Genomic DNA, 26,581 nt, shown 5'->3' with positions numbered 1-26,581 from the left:
CACTGATTTTTCTAGGGTGGCTGACTTGTAAACTCCAGTGATTCCCCCGTCTCTGTCCCACCCCCACTGCCAGCATGGGTTTTACACATTGTGACTTCCCACAGCATTTTATGTAAGTGCTAGTGATTGAATTCAGCTGCTCATTCTTGTGTAGCATGCACTTTACCGACAGAACCATTTTGGCATCCCAACATGCCATCTATTTACTTATATTTTTAAATACCATAAAATAGCATAGAAAATTATGAGTCTTATTTTGGGATTTTGATACATTTCGCCATGATATCTTGTTCTGATTCATTCCCCTCCCATACTACTCCTTTCTTCTTCTCCCTCCCTGTCACCTCCTCGATCACATCCAACAGTCCCCTCTTCTGTGTCCATGTCACATGACTCACCCTTTATTTTTCTCAAAATCCTAAATCCTAAGTTTAAAATTAGAGCCCAACTTATGGTACATTCTTGTAATCCTAGCACAGAAGAGACAGAGACAGGTTTGTGCTAAGTTCAAGTTAAGTGCGTTTGTGCCAGACACACATAATAGATTCCTATACACTCAGAGCTGTAAAGCAGAAGCCTGTTTATTTTTTAAAGGAAGAAGAAAAAATGAAGAAAAAAGGGAAAAATGATATAAAGGAATAGAGGTTTGCTTGCCATCCAACTTTTGGCAAACCTATGACTTTGCTTATTTATCTCAACCATTTAAAGAGTAAAATATCCCAAATTTTATAGCCTCTTATGGAAACAATTTTTAAAAATAATATCTGCTTATCTCCACTGTAAATATGTTTAGCAGTTATTAGGAGCAGAACACTTTGCACATTTTAAAAGATTAAAGTCATCTACAGCGCTGCAGGCAGAGAGGGCCACCTCCATTGTTTCTGCAAGCTTCCTGCATCTACAGGTGCTAAATGCACATGTATCAAATGCTGCTCTCCATAGAGGACAGGCAGGACTGGAGTCTTTGATAGGCAGAAACCCGATGCAAAATATCAGCTATGTATGATCAAATTCTCACTCATAGCATCACTTCCTCCTTAAATATTTCATTGTTTACAGCAATGGCATTCTTATCACAAGATATTGGTAATTATTTAGTAGTAAATATCTATTCACTTTTCAAATTATGGACCACCTTTTTCTTATGTGTTGTTTGCACATCAAGATCCAGGTAAGGCTTGTCCATTAACATAGGCTCTGGAAGCTCGGTGGATCGCTCAGTGGGTAAAAGTATGTGCTGTGTAAGCATGACCGCCTGAGCTCAAATCCTCAGAATCCATGGCAGAGATGAACCCAGTAGCAGTCTGGTCTCCTATGGGAAATGGGAAGATGAGACAGAAGAAATATGGAAGCTTATAGGCTGTCCATTCTGCCGTATGCAGAAAAGAAAACAGAGACAGTTGTCTCCAATAAGGTGGAAGGGGAGAATGGCCCCAGAGAATGTCTTCTGAATTGTCACATATGTACCTCCATTTACACACAAGAATGTGTACACATATAATCCCTTACCCATGCACACACACACATGCACACACACTCACTAATTGACTGCAAGATCTAGTGAACCTCTTTTATACTGTAGGATCCTCATCTGTTCATTACTTTCCATATAGCTTCTCTATAGAAGTGAGTGAGCTTGTCTCACGGTCTGACATAGCTTTTTTCATCTCTGTGGCTTAATGCACAGTGTGTTTCTTATAACTGGAGCTCTCAAGAAACCGGGATTTATAGCTGGCAGCTTGAATTGATTCAGGTTGCGTGTTTTCTATACCCTAGAGAATGGTATGAAAGCTTGTCTTTGCAAGTCATGAAATCTGTCTTGCCTGTTGTGCTGGCCTCATGGAGCTAGGGTACTGGAAATTTATGGCCACCAAAACTACCCTAAGCTAGTGCCTTTGGGGTTCTTACAACTTCAAGGAATAAAATTTACAGACAACGGAGCATGAGTTTTAGAAAAAAATATTTTATTATAGGGAGTCTACAAGAGAGAAAAGGCAGAATCTCTGTCCAGCAGCAGCAGTCCTCAGTAGAAACGTGTATATATCCCAGGGACTGAAGCACAGTCCTGATCTTAACAATTCTGAGTTCAGACTCACGCTCCACTCTGCCATACAAATTACCACCGGGTCCTGATCTCTCTGTACTACTCCCCTGTTCTAGACAAACTGTATGAGAAAATTCAAGCTCAACGACTTGTAGTTTCTGAGGCTGGTTGGCCACAAGTAACCACAGTGCTTTATATAAGGACTTGGGGTGAGCCAGTAATCCCACCCTTCTCTTCAGATTCCATGCTTACTCCTCCTGTCGGTGTGGAGACTCATTTACTGCAGAGCTGCCTTCCTGTCTGCTACCCACTCAGCGAGGAAATGGAGTAGCTTTGTTCAGACATCAGTCAGTGAAGTCTGCCAGCATCGGTCATTATCTTATGTCTGTGCACAGATATGAATTATCACAATGGATGGGAGCGCATGCTCACTTCCATCACTCAATGAGATCATTACAAACCAGAATACATGCTCTCACGTGCTAAGGTATTTGGTAGTTCAATAACAAACACACACCATATCTACTACAGTGTTCTTGTGGGTTTTGGGTGTGTGTGTGTGTGTGTGTGTGTGTGTGTGTATACTTGCGTGCAAGAGCACATGCACATGTATGTGCACATGCATCTGTCTGTCTGTGTGATTTTGGTATTAGGGATGTACCCAGCCTCCTGTGCATGTTTAGCTCATAGTCTACCACTGAGTCATTCCCTGGATGCCCTATAACCTACCATCCTAAAATTTCTGTGAAAGAATTAAGGTTTTATTTACCCATTTAACAGGAAAGAAAATTCAGTCTCAGACATGGTACAAACCTGTTCATTCATGGCCTCAGAAAGATTCTCTTTAGTTTTAGTAAACTTCTGTTCAACTCTACAGAGTTTGTATATTTGGTTGTACCTCCGTGTTCTCTGATGGCAGGATCCTGTTTTCTTCCTTTGGTTAGAAAATAAACTGGCTTCACTCTTTAAGCTTTATGAAAATACAATCAATCCTGTCCATCACTGGACAACATTAGCAGCAAACACTTGCATCCTTCATTCCTTGCTGGATGTGGTTTTCCTTGTGTCTCTCATTTGAGAAGGAATCTTACTATGTGTTTCAGCCGATCCTGGGGTTTGAACCTGAGTTGCTCCTGTCTCTGCCTCTTCTAAAGTGCTGGGACTAGAGGCTTGGGCTAATTTGACTCTCCTATTTTGTTTAGAAGTTGATTTCACAAGGAGACATTTGAGTTTGTTTTTCTAGCTTTTCTAGTTTTTTTATTGCAAATGAGCCCTGGAAGTAAATAACATGACCAAGGATGCCAGAGAACAAACAATCAACCTTATACTCAGTCAGAGCTCTAATACTTATCCAAGTGCACCTTTGAATTTTATGCCACCAAGGCAAAACCACAGCCCTACTTGACAGCTTCTGAGAATGAGGATCTTCTTGTGTGTTCTCAGCAGTAACATTGACACTCTGACGTACCTTTGTCATCAAGGACAGGAGATCAGAAGCCAGTGTTTTTGGAATGAGATGGTGCTGAACTGTGTTGATGTAAATGATCCTGATTAGGGTCTCTGTTGCATTGAATGTATAGAGATGTGGAAAACCACTGCTCATCACCCAGTCCCTTAATCATTGTCTCTCTAAGTGTGTCATCTGACTGTTTTTCTCTGCTGACAAATAAGGAGAGGATGACAAAGTCAGCTACCCTCTGAGTTTGAGGCTTGATAGAAACATTAGTGTCTGGTTTTCAGGTCAGGAAGAGTAACATTGCTACCACTACAAACATTGTTGGCATATAACTCGTGAGCTGTTGCCCAGGCACATGTGGATTTTTTGTTTTTGGAGGACTTCATGAGAAAACACTGAAGTTCAACTGTGTTGGTACTTCCAACAATGGTATGACTCATTCCATGAATATTGCAAACAAGGACTCATTTATCCTCTGTTAGAATGGACACACTGACTACGTCTACATCAACAAATGGTTGGAATAAAAGTGACTTGTATTTCTGGGTAACTGTCTTAGTTAGGGTTTTATTGCTGTGAAAAGTCACAATGGCCATAGCAACTCTTATGAAAAAGAAAACATTTAATTGGAGCTTAGAGTTCCAGAAGTTTCATTTATTATTGTCATGGCATAAGGTATGGTGGCATGTAGTGAGACAAGTGCTGGAGAAGGAGCTTAGAGCTCTGCATCTTGATCCAAAAGCAGCAGTGAGAGAAGACTTGAGCTTCTGAGGCCCCCAAGTTCCACCCTTTCCTCTAACGAAGTGGAACCTTCTAATAGTGCCATTATTTATGGGACATACATTCAACCACAGGATTCTGCGGGGCCATTTCTATTCAAACCACCACAGCAGTGAGCACAGTTTATGTGATAAGGGTGTTGGGCGTACGTACCGCGAAGGGTAAGCGGTGCCATGTTTCTTTGCATGCTTAGTTTTAAGATCTGATCTTCCAGGCTATTGTGATTATTGCCAAAAGACCATCAGTTTCCAACCCACTTTATAGACATGATAAACATGTTTCATTATCAAAAACGACTCTATAGATCAGGGCCTACTTAGCCCAGTACCAGGAAATTCCCTGGAATCTCATTATAACACGCAGTAGCTTTTCTTCCCGAATCCTTTTAATTTCACCACCCAATTTAAAAAGGTTAACTAGGTAAGAAATAAGGTCTTACTGTATTGACAAGCTCTCAGGCACCCTATAGTCACTGTTGCTTTTAACCCTTAAAGCCCATCAGCTATGTCATTTTGCTATATCCTAGCAGTGCGAGACATATCTAACTAGGAGGCAAGGACTTTCTTATTGTACACAGCCCCAACTGCCACTCCAGCTGTATAGTTGAGGATTTAGATTCCTAAAGAGTTATGTTTGCTATACCCAGAATTGTTTCAGTAATCTCACTTGGTCCAAGATGTAATCAGTCTACCCATAGATATAATTGAATGACACATAATGCTGTCATTGCTACTTGGGGTGATACCAATTCAGAGATACTTCCAGAACTTTTGGGGGAAAATAGACCCTGTCCTGCCTGGATGCCTTTTCTCCTATCCATAGGGATCAAGCAGGTCAGTTTTCAGTTGTGTCTCTGAGCACTGCCAACTTTTGTCAGACTTGTGACATTATGGAGTGTCAGACCTAGAGTTAATGAGAAATGAAATATTGGAGGCAGTCTACTGATTCTCAGAGTACTTGGTGAATAATTATTTGGGGTCATTTCTGAATTTGAATCCCGACACTATCATGGTTTTATTTATTTGATTACAATCAGAACCATTAAAGTTTCTAAACTCAATGCTTTCTCTATATAGATGGTAGTAATACTATCAAACATATACACATACTATGAATCATAGCTGGCAATGTGGAGGACGGTATAAGAGAGAAAATCTTGTATACTTATAGAGCACATCTGAGACCATACTTTTGGGGAGGTGAGTATTTTGGGCAGCAGTCCCTGTTAGCACGATTTTAAACGGAAAATTGTGAGTTGAAATTTGAATTTTACCATTTACTCTAATCCATTTCCATCCCACACTCTTGATCATTACAGGTTCTGAGCTGCTAACACCTCTGTTACGTGCTTTTCCTGACAAGTATGTCCGGGTGCACTTGGATCTGTGGCTTGGTTCATGTGTATGTGTTATCTTCACAGGGGATCATTTTTAAGGCAACCCAGCCATTAAAGAGGTGTGGTTCACACTGCTCTCAGAGCAGCCACTAACTGATACCTCTTGAGGAGTGACATGTCCTCTGGAGCACGCAAGGCTGCCCACCAGGCGAGATGCCACTTTCCTCTATGACTAGGTTTCCACCCTGGGAAATACTGGCAATTAAGAAAATATTTGTGGCTTTTTTCCTGACATTAATGATTTTGTCAATACCCCCAGCATGTGCTTCTCAGTTTATTTTGCTATATGACAAGATTAGCAACTTTCCATGGATTTCAGAGATGCTGATTTCTGAAACTTAGACTGGAACTTTTTATTGTACCGTGGAACATCTCAGTAGAGTGCTTTTGTGCTTTTGGCTTCATAACGAAAACCCAGAACAGAAGTGTGTGTTGAATTAGGTCTGGTGAGCATGCTCATGAAATAAACATGTATCTAAGGAAGGCCATAATTAACATGGTCGGGTTGCACAGCCCTTCAATCCTGTAACTTAGCTATTTGGAGACAGAGGCAGGATGATCACGAGTTCAAGAGATTTTTGGGCTACAGAGTGAATTCAAAACTAGCCTGACCGACTAAGAATCTATCTTCAAAGGTTAAGGAGACAGGACATAGAGAAGGGGAGGGAGAGAAGGATTAGGGAAGAGGAATAGAGAAGGAAACGAAACAGGCAAAGACATCCACAAAAGGGAAAGGACATCTAGAATTGCCTCTCTTCAAACATTTAATATGCTTGTCAAGATTTGAGATATTTAAGTCCTCACATCACTCATTACCACATAAAATAATGGAGAATCTGTGGGGAAGGGGTGGAATTTGTCACACTTGGCACATCTGGGCAGAAGTTAGGAAATTACAAAGCCTGAATTATAGTATTAGGAGTGAAGGCGTCACAAAGTCACAGTGAGTCTATGGTGGTTTCTACTGTGTTCCCAGCCTTTAATAAAATGCACAGCAAGCAGTATGTTCCCAGGGAACATGTGCTCAGTCAATATACTTCTGAGCATAACCTTACCTCATCTAAGATGGATTGCCATTTATTTTCGCTCTGAAGAACCTTACCTATTGCTTAGGTCAGCTCTAACTAAGTTTTTTAAAATGTTATATTCTTTTATGTTGTTTCCATCCCAACACAGACCATCCCTAACAGATCTTGGGAAAAGGAAACAAAGATGCATTTAGATGGACCTGAGACTGGGCTCCACAAGTATCTATTTAACAGCTTCCTGTGTATCATTATTCTGAAATATAACATTGTTTGCCTTCTGAAGTTGTGCTCCTAGGCTTTGGAAATGCAGGAATAATTAAAGCTGTGACAAGTTGATTATGAGCTTCTTACAAAAACCATGGCCAAGATCACCCCTAAATTACTGGGTATCAGCAAGAAGAAATGAAGTGAACCAGGAAAGTTGACTCTTATAATGTGGTTTCTTCAACTGCCCCAATATGAGGGCAGGCAGAGTAATATCACATATCTGCTGGTGTTGCACAGAAAGTTGCCTAGAGTCGTTTTAAGCCGCAGAAGCACTTCCATTCCACAGGAGATGGAAAAGAGACAGACAATGGGGGAGGGGGATGTAATGAAGGAGCATGAGGTCATATCTCATGTAGACTACATGACTTCAATGGGCAAAAGAAATAAAACCAGTTGAAGATGTCCATCATCACAATAGAGAATGATATATGTCTGTGGCCACCTCTTCATCATAAGCATCTTTTTTTTTTCTTTTTTTCGGAGCTGGGGACCGAACCCAGGGCCTTGCGGTTGCTAGGCAAGTGCTCTACCACTGAGCCAAATCCCCAACCCCCATCATAAGCATCTTAAAGGATACATTTATAGAAAAAATTATGCCTGAGAAAAATCTGAATGCCTTGATATTCACAGAAGGCAAAAAAATTTCATAGTGACAGATGAAGCTATTAGACCTCTGCTTAGACAAACTTCTGTCAGAGATATCTAACTTTTTGATACTGGGATATGATGTAATTTGCCAAGGTGTCAGGATACTTCTATAGATATTTTTTGAAGCACTGTACTCTATTTGTTAGCTAATCATAGACTTCTGAAAACAACAAAATCCCATTATTAAAGCAGTATGGAAAACATTTTGTTTTTGTAGTTTAAAATGGTTGATGACCTGTAGTTTAGCCCAGTGAGAAAATAGAGTCCCAAGGGGAAGGCACCATACCAAACACAAAGAAAACTAATGAGCAATTGGCTTCAGATGCAAAATCCTTTGAACTCCGCTCCGACACTTTCCATCCTAAGCAAATCTTTCATATAGCCCTGGACTCATTCTTTCTCATACCCGCTCCCTCACGAAAGTATGGATTGAGACTACAGAAAAGGATAAAGGCAATGGCATGGGAGAAATGGCAGAGAAAATAGAAAAGACAAAGTTATGCTCATAGTAGGAGCAGGGCATCTAGGTATATGCATTATGTAATCTTTCGTTTCTAAGAAGTAGGTACTTAGAATTTTCATTTATATCATATCTATTGATATGTGTAATAAATATTTGTGTCACATGCCAGGCCACTTACAGCCATTTTCTAAGCTTAACACTGAAAGTCATTCACGTTGCCATTGTCATATCATTTGCAGGATTAATGGAGACAGGACACTTTGAGATCCAGTCATGTACTGACACTCTCTGAATGGTCCTTGGAAAGACTTAATTCATTCACTCAAATAGTGTGTTCCACTCTTGTGCACTAGCTAGGGTGTAGAATACATGCTAGGTTTAAACATGTATATGTGTTTAAAATACAAGAAACAGTGATCCTTATACACATAGGATCTATGTTTTGATGTGGAAAACTAAGTAGAAAACGAGTAAATGTTTAATGTAACAGGAAAACTTCCCTGGGTTTAAACAGAAAGATGAATGAGAGATGTGGTAGGGTTTATGATTTCATGTAGGTGTTTATAAGAGCCACACAGGCGAGGTAGGAACCAAGCAAAGATGAAAATTTTTGAATTTAAAAAGACCTCACCTAGTTTAAAGCAATGTCAGTGTTAAGTTGAAAAGGTTCAAACATCTTAGTAGGTATGCTGGAAAGGTATGAGGGACAGAGTAGGCTGATAGTGAAAGGCTAACGTCTGCCTCATTCTCGACCATCTTGGAACATTTAAGAACTTGGGAAGAGGGAATTTGGACTTGAGGAGCTTATCTAGGGCTCGAGACAAACTCAAACTTGAGAATATGACAACTCAACTCAAAGGACTAGAAGAGGCACCCAGTGAAAGTGTGCATAGAAAGGAAGCTTAGGACTGGGTAGCAAAGTGTCCTTACATTAGAACCAAGGAAGTTGCAATGATATCCTGGAGGTACCCATGATGGAGTGGCCAGTGGTAACAGGTCCTTGCTCTACCTTAGATGCAAATGAGTAGAATGTATAGAGATGGAGTGATATTCTTGATCCATTGGTGTCACTTGGTCATAGAACCTGGATAAGCACATACTCTTTATTAAAGAGATATTCATACCAAACCAGTGTCATCATGGAAAATAACTTCTCTCCAATCTTTGCTTTCCCTTTAGAACAGATGAGCAAATGAGTATTGTTGTGCACTCAGAAAAATCTTTTCAAGTATAATACTATAATTACTTGGTGGTAGGGGTGATGCCAGTGAGAACTGTCGGTGCTGGCGCTGATGCTACTTGTACTGGTGCTGGGGGGAGTGGTCAGGATGGCAGTGTAGTCATGGTGCTTGTGGACATGGTTATAGTAATGGTGTCGTTGATGGTGCTCATGGTGTGGTGTGTATGCATGGTCAGGTTGGAGGTGATGTTTTTGATCACTCAATGCTGAATTCTGCATTATCATTTAAGAGATGTCATTTAGTTTCTAGAACCTTGCTGATATCTGTTTTGAGTGTTTGAATATTGCTCTTGTCTTTTCATAGACATAGAAGAACCCGCTATCCTCAGAAACTTGGAGACTGCTACCCTGGATCCTGTGTGGAAGTTAAGGACATTGTTGCTGTGGTGGGGGCCTGAGGACACTACTTCATCCCAATGTTGCTCTGACATTTGAGTCTAAGATTAAAGAAGATTAAGACTAAAAAGGTATGAATGTGCACTTTTAACTTTTTAATTTTTAAGACAAATGTGATACATTTTAATGATTTATTTTATTGATTTACCCCCCCCCACACACACTGCCTTTGCTTTTCTGTGTATCTTTTCCCTTTTAAAGAATATCTTTATCTTTATGTAATGTGCTGGGATAGACCAAGGTACAATAGGTGAAACTGAGTGAGGGCTGCATTGTTCCAACATGTTAGGCACAAGGCAGTATGGGTATGACAAAGTAGACAGAGAATTGGGCAGATGTAAAATAGAGAGAAAGGTAAAATTGTTGTAGATGTCTATGTCCTAAAAGACATAAGTAAATATATTATTCTACTGATTTATAACTATTTATTTCCATGTCTAAGGGAAGCTGCTGATAAAGTTTTCTTTCTTAAATTCACTGGAAAGGGCCAGAATATAGAGGATGTGCCTACACTGGGGCAGACTATAAGTTTGAGTCAAAAGGCTCCCATAGTTTTTAAAATCATAAATACCATGCTTATAGTAATTAAAGGGTAATCAATGAAGTATGTATGCTTATAGGCTTTTATGTAAACTTATTTACAATGTAAATAATTTTTGGATGTACATCTAATTGCTTGTCAGTGTGTACATACCACTCGGAATATACAAATCCTTATGTTTGTACATATGGAGGGTGCCAAGAAAGAATAAAGAAAGAAAGAATAACTGGAACAATAATTTATAAGTATGGTGAATCAGCTACTTCCTTATGATATTTGCAAAAATGTCTGTACATTTCATGACAACCATGTGGGATAGGATTTCTGTTCCAGGAAGCCAGAGAGGAGATAAATGGAAAGTTTCCTGAGGCTGATGGGTTCAGGGTCCAGAATCTGTTCAGCCTTATTAAAATTCCAGTTTATATGTTTATTTGTATAGAAGGGTAGGGGTCACATTTGTCCCTGGGGAAAATGGTTTAACAGGTGCCTATGTCATATCCAGGGAATGTTGTAAAGTGTCTTAGAAAAATCTACTGGTACCTTATTTCCTATTCTTTGAGACTTCTCTCTCTCTCTCTCTCTCTCTCTCTCTCTCTCTCTCTCTCTCTCTCTCTCTCTCTCTCCGTGTGTGTGTGTGTGTGTGTGTGTGTGTGTGTGTGTGTGTGAAGAAAAAAAGATAGATAATCTTGGGAGCTAGGAAAACAAGTTGGCTAGTTGTAGGGTTGTCCCCCTTCTTGTGGCACGGTGAAACTCCCTTAGGCCAGGCACTCAGAAGAGGTAGAGGAATTGCCCTAATAAGAATCAAGTTAGCTTTAGGTACAGTCTGCCATCACCTGTATTTCTCTGTGCTGCAGTAAGTGTGATGCTTACTTTCAGTTTGTGAGCGAATGCTCTGTTGATAGTGAAGCATATATACTTAGCACCTGCTATTTCCAAATGCCAGCAAAGACATGTTAAGTCTCTGATTGTCATATGACTCATATACCTCTAAGAAACCAAAATACATCTGAGAGATGAAGGCAGAACTATGTGAATTAATAAATCATGCCTTCTTTCTCAGCAGCATTTTTTTTGTTCATACATATGTGTAGTTTCTTTTTGTTTTTCCATCACAGGGTATCTTTAAAACGGTTCACCATTAAATACTTATTAGGAACTCATGTCTCATTAACATGATTATAAAGGCCAAATTAATAATTTAACGATCTGAAAGGTGTCATGCATATACACAGTCTTCTGTTTTAGAGTCCTCACCTGAGTAGAGATGTGCTCTGCAATAGATGTGCATCCGTGGCTGCAGTTGTCTTTGCTCACACACGTTGGTTGACCAGAGAAGAGAGATAAAACATGTGTTATTGCTTCTCTATCTTAGTCTATCCATGGGGTTGGGATTTTGACTGAGTTCCATATTTTGAGTGTTGATCTTTAATTCAGAATGTCTATGTTCTATATGCCAGCCACTTAAGACATAAATTCAGCAAAGTTTTAGAGCTCTTGCCTATAAAAATGTTCTCTCTTTAGATAGCAATAGACTGGTAAAGGTAAAATAAACTCTCTTTCTTCACAAAGATATGAGGGATTTTCTGCTATGTGGTGTATGTTTATTGAGGGAATCTATTCACTTGATCACACACATACACATATACATGCATACACACATACATATAAATATATATACAGATACATATACACATATATACAGATACATGTATATACACATATACACACAAATGCATACATATATGTATATACATATATACATGTATACACAGATACATATACACACAAACACACACACATTCATACGCACACAAACACTCACACACACAAACACACACACATTCATACACACACAAACACTCACACTCTCACACACACACACACACACACACTCCTGTGTGTGCACGTGCACAAAACCAAAATGTCCTTTCCAGGTTGGTAGAGTAGCCTGAGATGGTGTGGGCACCAGCCATCTAACACAGTCCTCCATGGATACCCATGGTTTGGCATATTGGAGAGGTCCTCAAATGTCTCTTCGTGTGAAGACAGAAAGTGTAAATTAATGGCTCTAGGAGAAGAATAATTAAAAGCAAATCATAGTCTGTGTTTGAACATTAGAAAGGTCATTTAATTATCCAGAATCAGTATTTTCTAAAGTGTGTTCCATAAGCTCGTAGCATCAATGTCATCTCAGTTTGGAGTGCATATACATTCCGAGGGCAGTCTGGGCTACGGAGTGAAACTCCGTTACTCACATCCACTGCAAAGGAGAGACAAAGACACGGCCCTCTGAGATAGGTGCTGCCATCCATATTTCACATATACACAAAGTGACTCTTAGAAAAGTAACATAACAAGTCCCAGTACACACTGCTTTTTCACACACAGAACCGTAAGGTTATTTCGTATGACTTCATTCAGGATTAGCTATCTTTATTACAGATTAGATGTACAGAAGCAGTCCTCTAGAAGAGGCTTCCTTAATCTCCAGTTAGGGATAGCAGTCTTTAAGTAAATGAATTCTATATTCTATTAGTATGTAGGGAAAAAATACCAAGTTAATGGTAAATATCACTCCTGTCTTTGAGGTTCATTATCTCATTGGACCATTAGACCATTTTTTCAGGAACAGTGGCAGAAGAGGGCCAGTATATGGAGAGCCTTGAAGTTAGGCTGTTCTAGCTTCATCCCAAGCCACCCATCTTCCTACATGTAAAGTAAGCAGTAGCACACCTATGGAAAAGAATACCATGATTCCTTGATGCAAGTATGGGGCCCCTCTGAATCTTTGTTTGTAGGTGTGAAATTCACTCCTTTTCGGCTGAATGCAAAACATTATTTTCTAAAAATGGTATTGGTTTCATTGTGAGAATTTCGATGCTCTGAATGAAGTCGACAGACACTTTTGGCAAAGGAAAGAGAAGGGCATTTAATTAATACATAGGAAATGATTTTGAGAAAAAAAAACCTGTCATTAAGTATGAATGTTACACTTTATCTATCCAGAGGGACCCAAGGGAGCCTGGAACTGTTTAGCATGTTTAACACATACCAGCAAGGTTAATTGTCTCGGGATGTTGAAGAGCTCAGCTCCTTTGTAAACCTCCACCATTTGCCTCACTGTCATAACCGTTTTTCATGTGATTTCGGAATCCTTCATTATTTTAGCTGGGCTTTTCAAAGTTTTGATTCCCAGGGTATAATTTAAAAGCCAGAAAAACTGCAAATGTGTGCAAGCTTTCAGAGCATGATATTGACAAATTAATTAGTCTATTCCCAACCTGCTCCCTTGGTACAAAGGCTCCGTGTACCTCCAAGAGTATCAAAGGCAAAATGAAAAGCTGCCTTTTGGGATAGGTTTTATTATTGTTTCTGCCAGTCATCATTCAGAGAAGGGTTATGGCTGACTCAGAAGGGAGGTGTGTGTGTGTGTGTGTGTGTGTGTGTGTGTGTGTGTGTGTGTGTGTGTGTGTTGTGCTCCCTCTTTGTGATGGCTCACATTGGTACAGCCTTATGCTAGTTTGCACTTGGACAGCTGTGTTTCCCCACCATGTGGAATTGGTGTTTCCTATAGTTTCTATTCCCCACCATCAATGCAGCAGAACTTGGACTAACTTACCAAGTTTTGTGGACACCTTCCACTCATGTTTTCTATGGGTTTCACTGAGTCTCCCCTGAACTTCATCATGCATTGAAGTTGCACATTATTAGCTAATAAATATCTTAGTGTCAAATATGAGAGGATGAATAAAATAGAAGAACCGGAATTGATAACTCCAAATGCTGCTTTCTATAGCTGTTTGCCTGCCTCTGTCTGAGTGACATATACCGAACACCTACTAGGAGCCAATAACTGTGTTGAGGTTTATCGTATCATATATATCATATCATATCATATCATATCTATATTACATTTATCCTTTTGTTGGGTTCTTTAGTTTCCTCATCCACAAAATACATCCTTTTATCAGATAAAACTGAGGATGCCCTGAAGGCTTGTCCAACACAAGGACTGCTAGGTAGATGTAGCAGAGGATACCTCTAACTGTGGCCAGAATCATAACTTAAAGATTTGTGTGTGTGTGTGTGTGTGTGTGTGTGTGTGTGTGTGTGATTTTTTTGTAAGTTGATTGAATAGCTTTTGTGTGTATAATTTGTAAATGACATCATGTTGCAATGTCAAAGAATTGGACCTTACCTGTTACAGTTTCCTTTTATTTCAAGTGAATTGGTACTTAATGATTATATATGACCATACTTTGAGTACACATAATAACCATATAAGAGTCAATTCAAACATGTGATATGAAATTTCAAACAAAAGAACATAGAGAACTTTATATGGGGTGTAGATTGATGACCAGCAATTGAGACTACTTGCTGATCTTCTAGAGGAGCCAAGTTTGGTTCTCAGAGCACAGATCATGTGTCTCTCAATTATCTGTAACTCCAGCTCCACAGTATCTGGCACACGTCTTCTACTACACACCTGTATTCATGTACACACATACATGCACGCATGCACACACACACACACACACACACACACACACACACAGAGTCAAAAAAGAAAAATTAAATCTTAAAAAACTTTAAGTGAACTCTACAGAAGACTTTGTATGGGTTTTTAGCATTTATTCTGTACAGAGTGATAGAAAATAATTGTAATCTTTATAATACAGTCATAATGTCTGCTGACGGTCATCACTTCATCTTTACATCTGTGTAGTCCCAACCTCATTTTTCCCCATTTTTCAACCACACCTCTTACAAGGCTCTCCTTATTTTATCATTTAGGAACTGAAGTGGAGGTTGCTTCCTTTAAACCCTCTTCTGCAATACAGTGTTCTCTGACACAATCTCTGTATTGATTCTTAACAGGCCCCTAGCAGACCAAACTCTATCTCTGGGTGTGTTCAGGAACCCCTGAAGCCTTTACAGAACCTGTTTTAATATTCTATAATCCCACTTCCCAGGGGAAAGCACCATTTTTGCCTTCGCTATTTTTTTATTTTAGTTTTTCATAATGTAAGCAGCTACCATTTTAGGAGGAATCATCATCTCCTTTTGACAGTTACTGGAGAAAAGATTTGTGGTTTTCCCCTTGAGCTTGTGTTTTGCTGCCTGACTGTTTACTCCTGCTGAATTTTACTCAAGGCCTTTGAAACTTAACAAAAGTGTGTGCTATTGCGCATTGAGAATCTTGGACAGATTTAGATCTTATTTACAAGTTAAATCTCTCTCTCCTTGAAGCAGCCATTTTAAGTTTCCAGCTGCAATTCCACCAAGAGTTGTTTTGTTTCTAAGGAAATACAGATTGAAAATTTCAACTCAGTAAATGTATATCTTATTAATGATGTTAATCAACACTTGTTTATTTCTGGGAAGATGTGAATAAACATATATTCATTTCAGACAGAGAGCTGATGACAGACCAAAGTAATGATATCCCTAAAGTCCAACATGGATGAGCTAGTATGGGTGTATGGGAGTTTGAGTTAGTAGCTATGTATAAGAATATGAATGACTCAAAGATAGTTTGATCATTGAAAGTTCACCTAGCCTGTGTGAGGACTCACTAGACTTGCAATTTTGAGGATTCCACATAAATTGCAGGCAGTGGACCAGGTACCTCAGCAAACATTACTACTTGTATAACTTCAGAGAAGTGTCTATGAATCTGCTAAGTCTCTTGGACTTCTTGAGACTTATGAGTTGTTTATTCCTGACTCTTAATGAGCCCTCTTCTAGAACTTCATGAGCCTTAATGAGTCTGCTTACAGAAGTTCTTGAGTCTTCATGAGTCTCCTTCCAGGATGGAATATTAAAAGTAGTTAAAACTTGGAGGAAGTTGCTCCACAATACATGATCTCAGGAAGACTTCAAACCTGACTTACAACTCTTCTGTTGAAGACAGATTCATTATAATCATGCTCATCAGTCAGGTCTTTCCCACAAATGAATGCCAGACACTTCCGTAGTGGGCTTGTACCTCTGTTATTCAGATAGCCACTTCCAGATACTGACCCAAGTATAAGAGTGACCTCTGTCCTTTGGTCATCTAGGAAAGGCTTGAACTTCTGGGCTCTAACATTTTTAAATATCTTTAAGTCTACAATTCTTTAGTCTTTTCAGAAGTCATTCTTTTTTCTTGTAAGTTTTTAAGAAAAGAGTTTGTGTTATGTCTTATCATGGTAGAAATTTCACTCCATTGTTGAGAAGAGAAAGAAAAAGGCAGCTAGCAGTGGGCAGAAAAGCAATATGCTACAGTTTGACTGACATTTGCAGTGTTTTCCCCATTGGCTCATATATTTAAATGCTCAGTCTCTAATATTTGGTGCTGTTTGGGGGGTAAAGGAAGGAGGTAGAGCCCTATAGGAGGAAGTAAATCATGGGGGGCCAGGTTTTGAGGGTTTATTTAGGGTTTATAGTCTTGCCCCACTTCTAATACATCCTTTTCCTTTCTTCCTTTCTTCCTTTCTTCCTTCCTTTCTTTCTTTCTCCCTTCCTTCCTTCCTTCCTTCCTTCCTTCCTTTTTGTCAATTGGATGTAATCTCTCAGCTTCCTGATGAGGCATACTGCTGTCATACTTCCCCTGTCATTAGTCATTATGGACACACCTTCTGGATCCATAAACCAAAATGCACTACTCCCTCTGTAAATTACTTTTGGTTGTGTTGTTTTACCCAGAAAAACAAATGTAACTAATATAATTATATCCCCTCACAATTCTTGAAGGAACACTTCTCAGTACAGCTGAGTAAAGACTGTGTACTTTGGACAATAATTATTTGAGCAGGACTGAGCAGTCCTCAATAGAATTGATCCACTTACTGGAAGATCCAGAGTTTGAAAAGACTATTCTATGATCTATTCTTTCATCTCAGAGGTCATAGGATGTATTCCCACCAGAGAATGCAGTAACGAGGGACCCTCTGGGAAGCAGAAAGAACAGCCTTCACCAGACACCAAAGTTGCTGGCATGGTGATGTACTCTGTTATAAATTACCTACTGGTGATGTTTTCTAATTAGCAAGACAAACAGGATAAGATAATCACGGAGATGATAGAATTCATATGAACACTACATGTAAATATTATGTGACCACAGCAAAAAGAGATAATCTGGGGGCTAGAGAGATGTCTCAGCGGTTAAGGCACTTGCTGCTCTTTTGTAGGACCTGGGTTTGATTGCTACATCGACATGGTTTGGCGGTTCATAATAATCTGCAATTCCAATACCAGAGTAATCAGATATCCTCTTCTGTTATCCACAGGCACCACATATGTAAGTGGTATGTAGACATACCTACAAGCAAACACTTAAACACATTAAAAAAGAAACTAAATGTTTTCTTATTTAATTTATTTTTACACTCCAGATTTTATTCCACTCCCAGTTCCCCGTCCCACTGTTCCACATCTCATAGCTCCTCCTCTCTCTCCCCTCTGCTCCCCACCCCGTCTCCACGAGGATGTCCCCACCATACCCACCCCACCAGACCTCTAAACTTCCCAGGGCCTCAAATCTCTTGAGGTTTAGACTCATCTTCGCTGACTGAACCCAGATCCAGGAGTCCTCTGCTGTCTATGTATTGGGGGGCCTCATCTCAGCTGGTGTATGCTGCCTGATTGGTGATCTGTTGTCTGAGAGATCCCTAGGCCCAGGTTAATTGAGACTGCTGGTCCTTCTACAGGGCTGCCCTCCTCCTCAGCTTCCTCCATTTTTTTCCTAATTCAACCAGAGGTGTCAGCAGCTTCTGTTCATTGGTTGGGTGTAAGCATCTGCAGCTGCAGCTGCAGCTGCAGCTGCAGCTGCTTGTTGAGTCTTTTGGAGGACAATCATGATAGGTCCCTTTTTATGAGTGCCCCATACTATCAGTAATAGTGTCAGGTCTTGAGGCCTCCCTTTGGGCTGGATCCCACTTTGGGCCTGTTGCTGGACCGTGCTTTCCTCAGTCTCTTCTCCATTTCCATCCCTGCCATTCCTTCAGACATGAAGAATTATGGGCCAGAGTTTTGGCTGTGGGAAAGCAACCCCATCCCTCACTTGATGTCCTGTCTTTCTACTGGAGGTGGGCTCTACAAGTTCACTCTCCTCACTATATGGCATTTCATCTAGGGTCCCCCATTTGAATCCTAAGAGTCTCTCACTTCGCAGGTCTTTGTTATATTCTGGAGGGTCCTCCCAATGTCCTTCCTCCTGAGGTCACCTGTTTCCATTCTTTCTGCTGTCCCTCAGGGCTTTAGTTCTTTCCCCCCACCCAATACCAGATCATGTTCTCCTCTCCCCCACCGACATCCCCTTTCCTTCCCCTGTAACCCTTTCCCTCCCCCTTTGTGGTTGCTTTCTTCTCCCTCCCAAATTGGACTAATGTGTCCTCACTTGGCCTCTTCAGCTTGTTGACCTTTTTGAGTACTGTGGACTGTATCTTGGGTATTCTGTAATTTTTTTTAAAGTAGCTACTATGATGGATTCAATAGTGTCCATCTTATCATGGTCATTAATGATAATAAAAAAGATAATTTATTCTAAAATATCAAGACAGCAGTATAGGGTAATGTGTTAGAGAATAATAGGATCTATTATTTATGAAATGTTTCTCTAATGGAAGGCTTACAAATTGAATATAAATTTCCTGGAATATAGGAAAAAGAAAATGAATATTTAGTAAGAATAAAAAAAAGCAGGTTATCAGATGCATGCACTAGAACTTTCCTCTTCCTCTCAGGACCTCTGATTGTCCTAGACAGACTGGGGCAAGAGGAGTCCTTAAAGAAGCTTTAGCTTAATTTCCACACTGAGCATAGAAAATAGATTGAGTTTATACATCCAGACCTGCATCATATAAAATAGATGTGCCTCTTGTACCTGTTTAGTTTCAAAACTCCAAGAGAAAGGAATTGATAGGCTTTCTCAGATGGGGAGAAAATGTCTCACACACAAAGTCTTAAAACTAGTATCAAGGTTTTCATCAGCAATTCAACAGTAAGGATAGGAAAGCAAGGTCTCAAAATTTCTGAGGGAAAACTTGGATTTAAGAAGTTGATTTTTAAGTCACAATCCAAGTAAGGACATGACAATGACATGTTGCTACATCAACATATTTAGCCTCCACACAGTTCACTCTGAACATATTCCTGTATATTAAAAAGGTTGTTCAACAAACACTTTTAAGGAACCTGCAAAATCATTCTCCCCATGAAGAACCTCTCTTAAATATTTGAGAAGATGTTTCAGAAAATGTTATAGAACTTGGGGTAGGGGTCACAACCTACCCCAGTCACGCATCTTAATAAGTCTTTTAAAAGAATCAAATTAAAAGGAGAAAGCAGAGACAGATTTGATTCAGTGCAGTCATGCTAGAAACACAGTCAAAGAGATGTCTCCATGTCTATCTTCCGAGTCTTACAAGTGAAATTGAAGTTTAATACAATGATTTGCATATCTAAGCAGTCCTAGTGAACTTGTGGTCCTATCTACCATAAAGTTATCCTTGTCTAGACTTCAGTTCCATCCTATTAAGGTGGTCTGAGAAGTTGCTAAGACTGAAATCTCTTTCTGGGGAACGATATTTTGGCTAATACCTTTTCCTTCATGCAGCAGGAAGTTCCTGAGGGATTGTCTCTTTCTTTAGTTTGTTGTTTCAATAGTCAGACACAACTGAGAGACACAAGTGCCTCTTTGGAGCACCTTCATTTCCACTAGGCCAATCACAACTCAGCAGGAGGTCTAGAAACTGTGGCTAAAACAAGTTACCAAACTCTAAGAGTCTTATGTTTTAGGAAAAACTGGGAAAGATCTCTCAGGCTGCATACTGGGCCAGTATACCTGTATCTCTAATCTATAGCCAATGATAAAATATGTCTGAAGAGAAAAATCTAGATAAGAAAATCATGATCCAAATAAAAAGTCAAACAAAATGTACCCTGATTTTGAGCAAAATACATGCCTTATTTGGAAAAATAAATACATTTGACTCATCATTTCTATGTTCTGAGGTTGTGGAAAAAATAATTTTCATCCTACTATATTACCTGGCTCTCCAATAAACAATTTATATCATCATAATAAACTCTCTTTTCCACCTTTAGAAACAACCTATAAAGCTAACACAAGGAAGTTAACCAAATGTCATAAATCTTGAAAGTGAAGAAAAGGAAACAACACATGACTGCAGAATGGGGAGAAGGACAGGAAAGATAAAGGGAATCTGAGGTGCAGATAACTTTTGAGAAAGGGGCATGTGATCATTTTGTACAGGTTATTGATGTAGGACAAAGAATACACACACACACACATTAAGGTGATTTAGGTTATAACTATAATTGAAGAAGAACAAAGTAAATTTTAAAGATGAACCAAATTGAGCAAGTGAAGCTAGAATCTTCCATTTAATATTCACAGATAATGTACACTATTTAAAAACATAAACTATGAGAGTTCTTCAGCAAACAGAGAGGAGTTACTGTGTTAATCAGTAGAGTGAGAGCCGCAGAAGCAGTTAACTGTGCTTAATGATTGAAGAAGCTCAGAAAGGTAGCTAGGCCAATCTGTTTGGAACTTACTATTTCATTTTTGCTGTGAAAATAAATATATCCTCTTTGGAAAGATATGTAAAGGAACTCCACCCTGATTTCTTGCTAATCTCATTGTTATAGTAATACATTGGGAAAGTTTAATATTCAAAGTACAATTAGGAATATGATACAAACAGATGAAAAGTCTATGTCAAAGCATTGAAGCAACTCATTTTTTAATGAGAAAAGTAGGAAGGCACATACTTGGATAGAAGATTTTAAAGGAAGAGACTGTCAATGAAGGATTTTTAATAAATTTCAATTTGATACACAAAAACCCACGACCACTACCACCACCACCAACACCCCACTCCTACAGAGCAATAAAACTACAACTTTGGAATTACACATTCTGCAGTTTCTGCCTTGAGGTTTACAAATAACTTCTCCAGATCTGAGCTCCACTGAACTAGTAAATATAGAGTGAAAGACTGACCATCACATAGTCCAATAATCCTTGCATGAGTTTATCGAGCAATGTCCAGGCTTAATGTAGGAAGGATGGATTCTATCCTCTTGGTTGCCAGTTTGGGACACAGTTTACCTCTAAAAGAATTTAAAAGAATTTAAATGTTTCATGAAGGTTTTCTTGATGTTTGATGCTGTCAACTTCTGTTTTGCTCCCACCTCTGTTTCCATGGCAATAATCAATAATAACAATACCCACCTTAAACAAATAGTCTTCTAGTCTCTTTGTTGCTTCTGAGAACAACTGGAAAGCAAGCTGTCTGTACATAAGTCTGCTACCTACCAACTCCTCACGATGTTTATAGAATGAATAGTTTAACTTTCAGATGTTATTGGCTGCCTTTAATGCAGAGACAGAAATTAGAGATGAGAAGGGGAGAGGAGACACATCAGCAAATGAATAGCTGGAAGGGAAAAATCTGAAATCTCTTACAAAATTTGTTGATGTGGCAATTTGCAAGTTGTCTGATAAATAGCTAAAAGAAAGTCTTCATTCTCTCAATGCAGCTTCAGTCAGGTGGCAAAGAAAGAGAATTCACTGGGAAGGACTGCTGGGTTGAATGACTCATTGAAGCTGCTGCCTTAAATCTTTCACAAGCCTTTAGTCTTAATGCCAAACCTACTTTTGAATAAGATGAAAGGGAAGTTTTCCAGGAGAAAGTATCCTTCTACTTCTTCCAAATTTGTGAACAGGAAAACAAGGCAGTAGGGATATTTATATTGATTCAAGTCCATGATCATGTACCTTTGATTTCTGTTACTAGTAAGGTGCTACCTTGTAGAGCATGGAAAATGCAGAGTACCTGGGAACAAAGATACATGTTGGCTTACCTTGGTTTCAAGATAGATTGGAGGAGCTGTCTATGCTAATGAGTTTTGAAATGTCTGCCCAAGCTAGATGTGGTGGTATATACATCTTTGATCCTAGCACCTCAAGGGTGGGAGCCAGTAGATCCCTGTGAGTTTGAAGCCAGCTTAGTACATGGTAAGTTCCCGGCCAGCCAGGGTTTCATATTAGGACCTTGTTTCAAACAACAGCAAACAACAAAATGTCTGTCCAATCAAAAGAAGTTGAATCTCAACTACCTGGCATCAGTATATTTTGTTCTTTTGAAAAATGAGCTCCCATCTAACTTAGCCAATACAAGGATCTTCATTCAAAGCTGCTTATAATGGAAATATGGAGAGAGTTCATTTATAGTCTTTCATAGTAGACTCAGATAAACAGTGTGAGTCACTCTGGCCTATCACCAGCACTTGGTAAAACATTTATTCCTCCCATACATAATGTAGTAGAATTTCATGAATATTCATTCCTTGATGTTGAATTGACACTGTTGTAAGAAACTGCAGTGTTATCAGGACATAGGATTTCATGGGGGTAATGCTAGGACTTCATCCTGGTGACTTTTGAACTAGTATTGTCCTTAAGACATAAACCCCAGGTTTTTAAGGGGAGACTGTGCAATGCCATGAGCTTGATGCTATTATAATGAACTTCTTTTGCTTACTTAAAGGTAGGAGATTAATTATTTACTAGTTTTCCTGGAAGACATGAGTTTTGGGTTGGACTGTGTGTGTGTGTGTGTGTGTGTGTGTGTGTGTGTGTAAAACAAAAAGAAACATGCTCAAAAGACATATTTGTCATCTAATTTCACTTAGCCTAGAGGTTGACAAAGTTTGTACTTTAAGTGCTCTTACCAAAAATCAGAGAATAAGTAATAGCTTGGGTAAAAGGACGAGTATGGCTCATATTCATATTCTTATAAATATAGGGGTTCTGTTCTCTTCTTTATAATATTCAACAAAACCCAAATCCTGTCTACATAGTTCCATCCTTACTACATTTTCTTTTGATCTGCCAAAGAAGATTCTAGACTTGCTTATATTCTTCCTCCTTCAGTCTCCTAAAAAGATCTCCAGTCTTCTATATCCATTCAGTTTGGACACTAAGATTCATGAGCAGAAGAAGTGGAGGAGAATGGGGGAATGATCTGCTGTTCATGGCCCAACAGCAAAGGAAATCCTTTCTCTTGACTTTATTGTGTATATTGAATTAATTTATCAATGGCAAATGTATGGGGGAGAAATTGAAAGAACACTACCCAAATGGAACTGAGTTTATTAACTTAAACCCTTTGTAATGCTGAGTAATTGAGGGTAGAAACAAAACAAAGCAAAGGGAGTTTCTTTTGAAATCACATTTTAACATGTTTCTTTAATTAAATTCCTTCATGATACTGACCTTGTCTTTATCAATGGAAAATGTGGACAATGAAAGGAGGGCTGAAGCCCTGAAATTTTCAAATGTTGTTTGTTTACTGAGGACATTGTGGCCTAAAAGAAAAAGAGAGAGAAAACACGTGGATTGCGCACAACACAGTCCATCTCAGGGCTCACAATCTTACATATTGACCATTAAATCTGGTAAATAACCACTGGCTACATGTGGCTATTGGACACTCACTTGAAACATATGTTACCATCCCAAATTAAGATGAAACATAAGCTTACAGTTACCTTAAGATTTTTAGGATGGTAAAATAACTTAAAGCCTTGCCACTATTTTGACATATAATTTATAGACTATCACTTGTTTTAAATATTCATGTGTTGAGCTGGTGATGATTTGTTATCTTATGTTAACATACCTTGAAAGTTTACCCTTTGATTTTATATTTTAATGTGACTTCTGGAATATTATTAATATGAGACTGCATTACATTACACTTCCATTGGGTAGAACTCCTTTGGGAAACAACTTACGGTTATATGACTTGTTTAAAAGCATGTTTAACTTTTAGATAAACATATAGATATCCTGTAGATATCCTTGGCAAAGTTGGAGACTCCATGTGTCAGCTTCTCCACTTCATTTTTTTTTTTACCAAAACTACATCACAACATGCCTTCCTCTCCCCGAATAAACCCCTTAACACAATGGCTCTCAACCTTCCTGTTGCTCCCAGTCTCTCATATAGTTCCTCCTGTTGTGATGACCCCAAACCTTAAAATTACTGTTTTGATACTTCATAACTTTGATTTGCTACTCTTACGGATCATATTGTAAATATCTGTTTTCAAATCATCTTACGTGACCCCTATGAAAGGGTCGCTCCACTCCCAAAGGGGTTGCAACCCTAAAGCTGAGAACTTGCTAAAGCTTAGCAAGTGATCTTGGTAGATTTTTATATAGAATGAGAAGGAAAGTGCAATACTGCCCATTTCCCAAAGACATTAAAGGCAATTTGGCACAAAGCCCATGTCAACCTGTATTCATGCCATTTCACTACACCAAGGTTAGTTGTTCAAGGGTCTTGTTCAAATATTTCAGACTAGAGCTTGTTAGCTCTGCTTGGGAAGTCTTTTCTATTCTCTTTATGAAATAGAATGGCTCAAATCCATCACAAAGTCTTATCTAAATAACAACATATGGACACTGTTGTTGTAAACTGATTAAAATATTAATTTCTGGCAGAAGAGAAAATTCTATTCCTTTTTTTTGAGTGAGTGGACGTGTGTGTGTGTGTGTGTGTGTGTGTGTGTGTGTGTGTGTGTGTGTGAGAGAGAGAGAGAGAGAGAGAGAGAGAGAGAGAGAGAGAGAGAGAGAGAGAATATCCCAGTTGCGATTTTTTTTTTAATGTGGACCTTGGTTTCATATTGCTCTTTAAAAACTTCATTTACATTCTCTGCTGCTATCTCTATGGGGGAAAGTAATTAGAAATCAAGTCTCCAAGAAACTAAGTAAACATTACTTGCAGTCTTTAGTGACTGGAATACTCCTAAAATCCCTCTCTTAAAGGATTGAATGTTTTATTTCCTTATGCTTCCTGTGATTTTTGTATCATGGAGATGGAGGGCAGATTGGTAGGTGACCTTGAACTTGTTTCATGTTACTTGAAATTTTCATTAAAGATACATCAAAGCACACATCAAAGCACTTGACTCTTCTTTCATTATTGTCCTGCCCTTTGGTAGCTTTACAGCCATTTATTCAGAAACAGTGACCATTAGATCTTTGGAGACTCCAAGGAAATGGTCCTCCATACCAGCTGCACAGAGAAACCGAAAGGATATTTCCACATCTGGAAGTCCAGGCCAGACTTATGAAACTAGCTTATGCAATATAATCAAAATTATCCAATAGCAGCTGTCTTCCAGCTAAATAACCAAGAGCAAAGCATGGAAGATGTGTATGCTGATCTCTTACATATCTGTGGAGAAACAGTGATTAATCAATAATAAATTAGTATCAGTCTGATTATGTATACATAATGTATGCATTTTAGATAGATAATGATCACAATATTAATATTACATCCTTTGTTTTGATTAGAGGACAAATGCTATGCCTACTGTAATATGTATCTAAAGAACTCAAGAAAACAAAGACTGTTCACTGTTTCCACATGAAAACTCTTCAGGTTGAAGTTAAGTAATTTGAGATCTTGGATGTGTGAAGCTAGGTGAGTTTACAACTTCATGCCTGATTATCCAAACTTGCTGCCTCCCAACAGTTAACTGATACTGTTTTCAACACATTTTAATGTCTTATTGAGATATATCTGGATTTTAGCGATAATGTCTAAAAATCCCTGTTATGAAATACGCTGCCCCTTGTCTTATGTTTTCAGAATGTGCACTTGGCAAAGAATTAGATGGTCCATCTTCATTTTCAATTTGACTGGATGTAGTATTTGAATACTGCCAAATCTTAATTTCAATTTGACAGTCAGGTTAGTTACAACTAAACTGTAGTGCAGACATTACTTTTTGTTGCCTTTTCTGTTTGTATGTTTTTTTTTTTTTGATTGGTTTCTTTTGTTTTTGCCACCCTATCTTTCTACTATGTAGCCCAAGTTAGACAAAAGCATGGACTCCTCACATTTTTAACACTAGCATTGATGGCAGTATCAGTGCATGCCGTCACACCTGGAGAACATAACCATCCTTACTCTTGATTTTCATACTGGCCAGTAGTACTGGGTTCTAATACAGAAAAGATTATGTTCACTTTTAGAGACGAATCCACAAAGTAGAAATCATTACTCATTTTATATAGGAGGGATTCTTGCCAAGGAGTCTAAGTGCTTGACAATTTTTACCTAAAGCAGGCCCAAAGAATTGCTACATATAAGAATATATATGCTTATATGAGCAAAAGTTTCAAGACTTTACAACAAGATGAATGAGATATATCAAATTTGCTCAGCATGCAGGTTTGGCACAAGATGCTTAACCCCAACCATTGATATCTCTGTTTTCTCTAGAGA

At 38.8% G+C, this 26,581-nt stretch overlaps 2 protein-coding genes across 2 annotated transcripts in view; both read left to right on the top strand.

Annotated features, from left to right (window-relative positions):
* LOC148002838 (uncharacterized) overlaps window positions 1-9,717 on the top strand; it is a 408,840-nt gene extending 399,123 nt beyond the window's left edge. The window contains exon 3 of the mRNA XM_087574842.1: window positions 9,627-9,717. The gene's annotated coding sequence lies outside the window, so the exon portion shown is untranslated. The remainder of the gene's footprint in view (window positions 1-9,626) is intronic.
* Window positions 9,704-26,581, top strand: part of Sgcd (sarcoglycan, delta) — a 564,388-nt gene continuing 547,510 nt past the window's right edge. The window contains exon 1 of the mRNA XM_087573563.1: window positions 9,704-9,789. The gene's annotated coding sequence lies outside the window, so the exon portion shown is untranslated. The remainder of the gene's footprint in view (window positions 9,790-26,581) is intronic.

The sequence above is a fragment of the Rattus norvegicus genome, chromosome 10 (assembly GCF_021556685.1).
Source record: "Rattus norvegicus strain SHRSP/BbbUtx chromosome 10, alternate assembly SHRSP_T2T, whole genome shotgun sequence".
Classification (NCBI taxonomy): Eukaryota; Metazoa; Chordata; class Mammalia; order Rodentia; family Muridae; genus Rattus; species Rattus norvegicus.
Note: the sequence above shows the minus strand (reverse complement) of the source record. Positions and strands in the feature narration are given on the sequence as shown.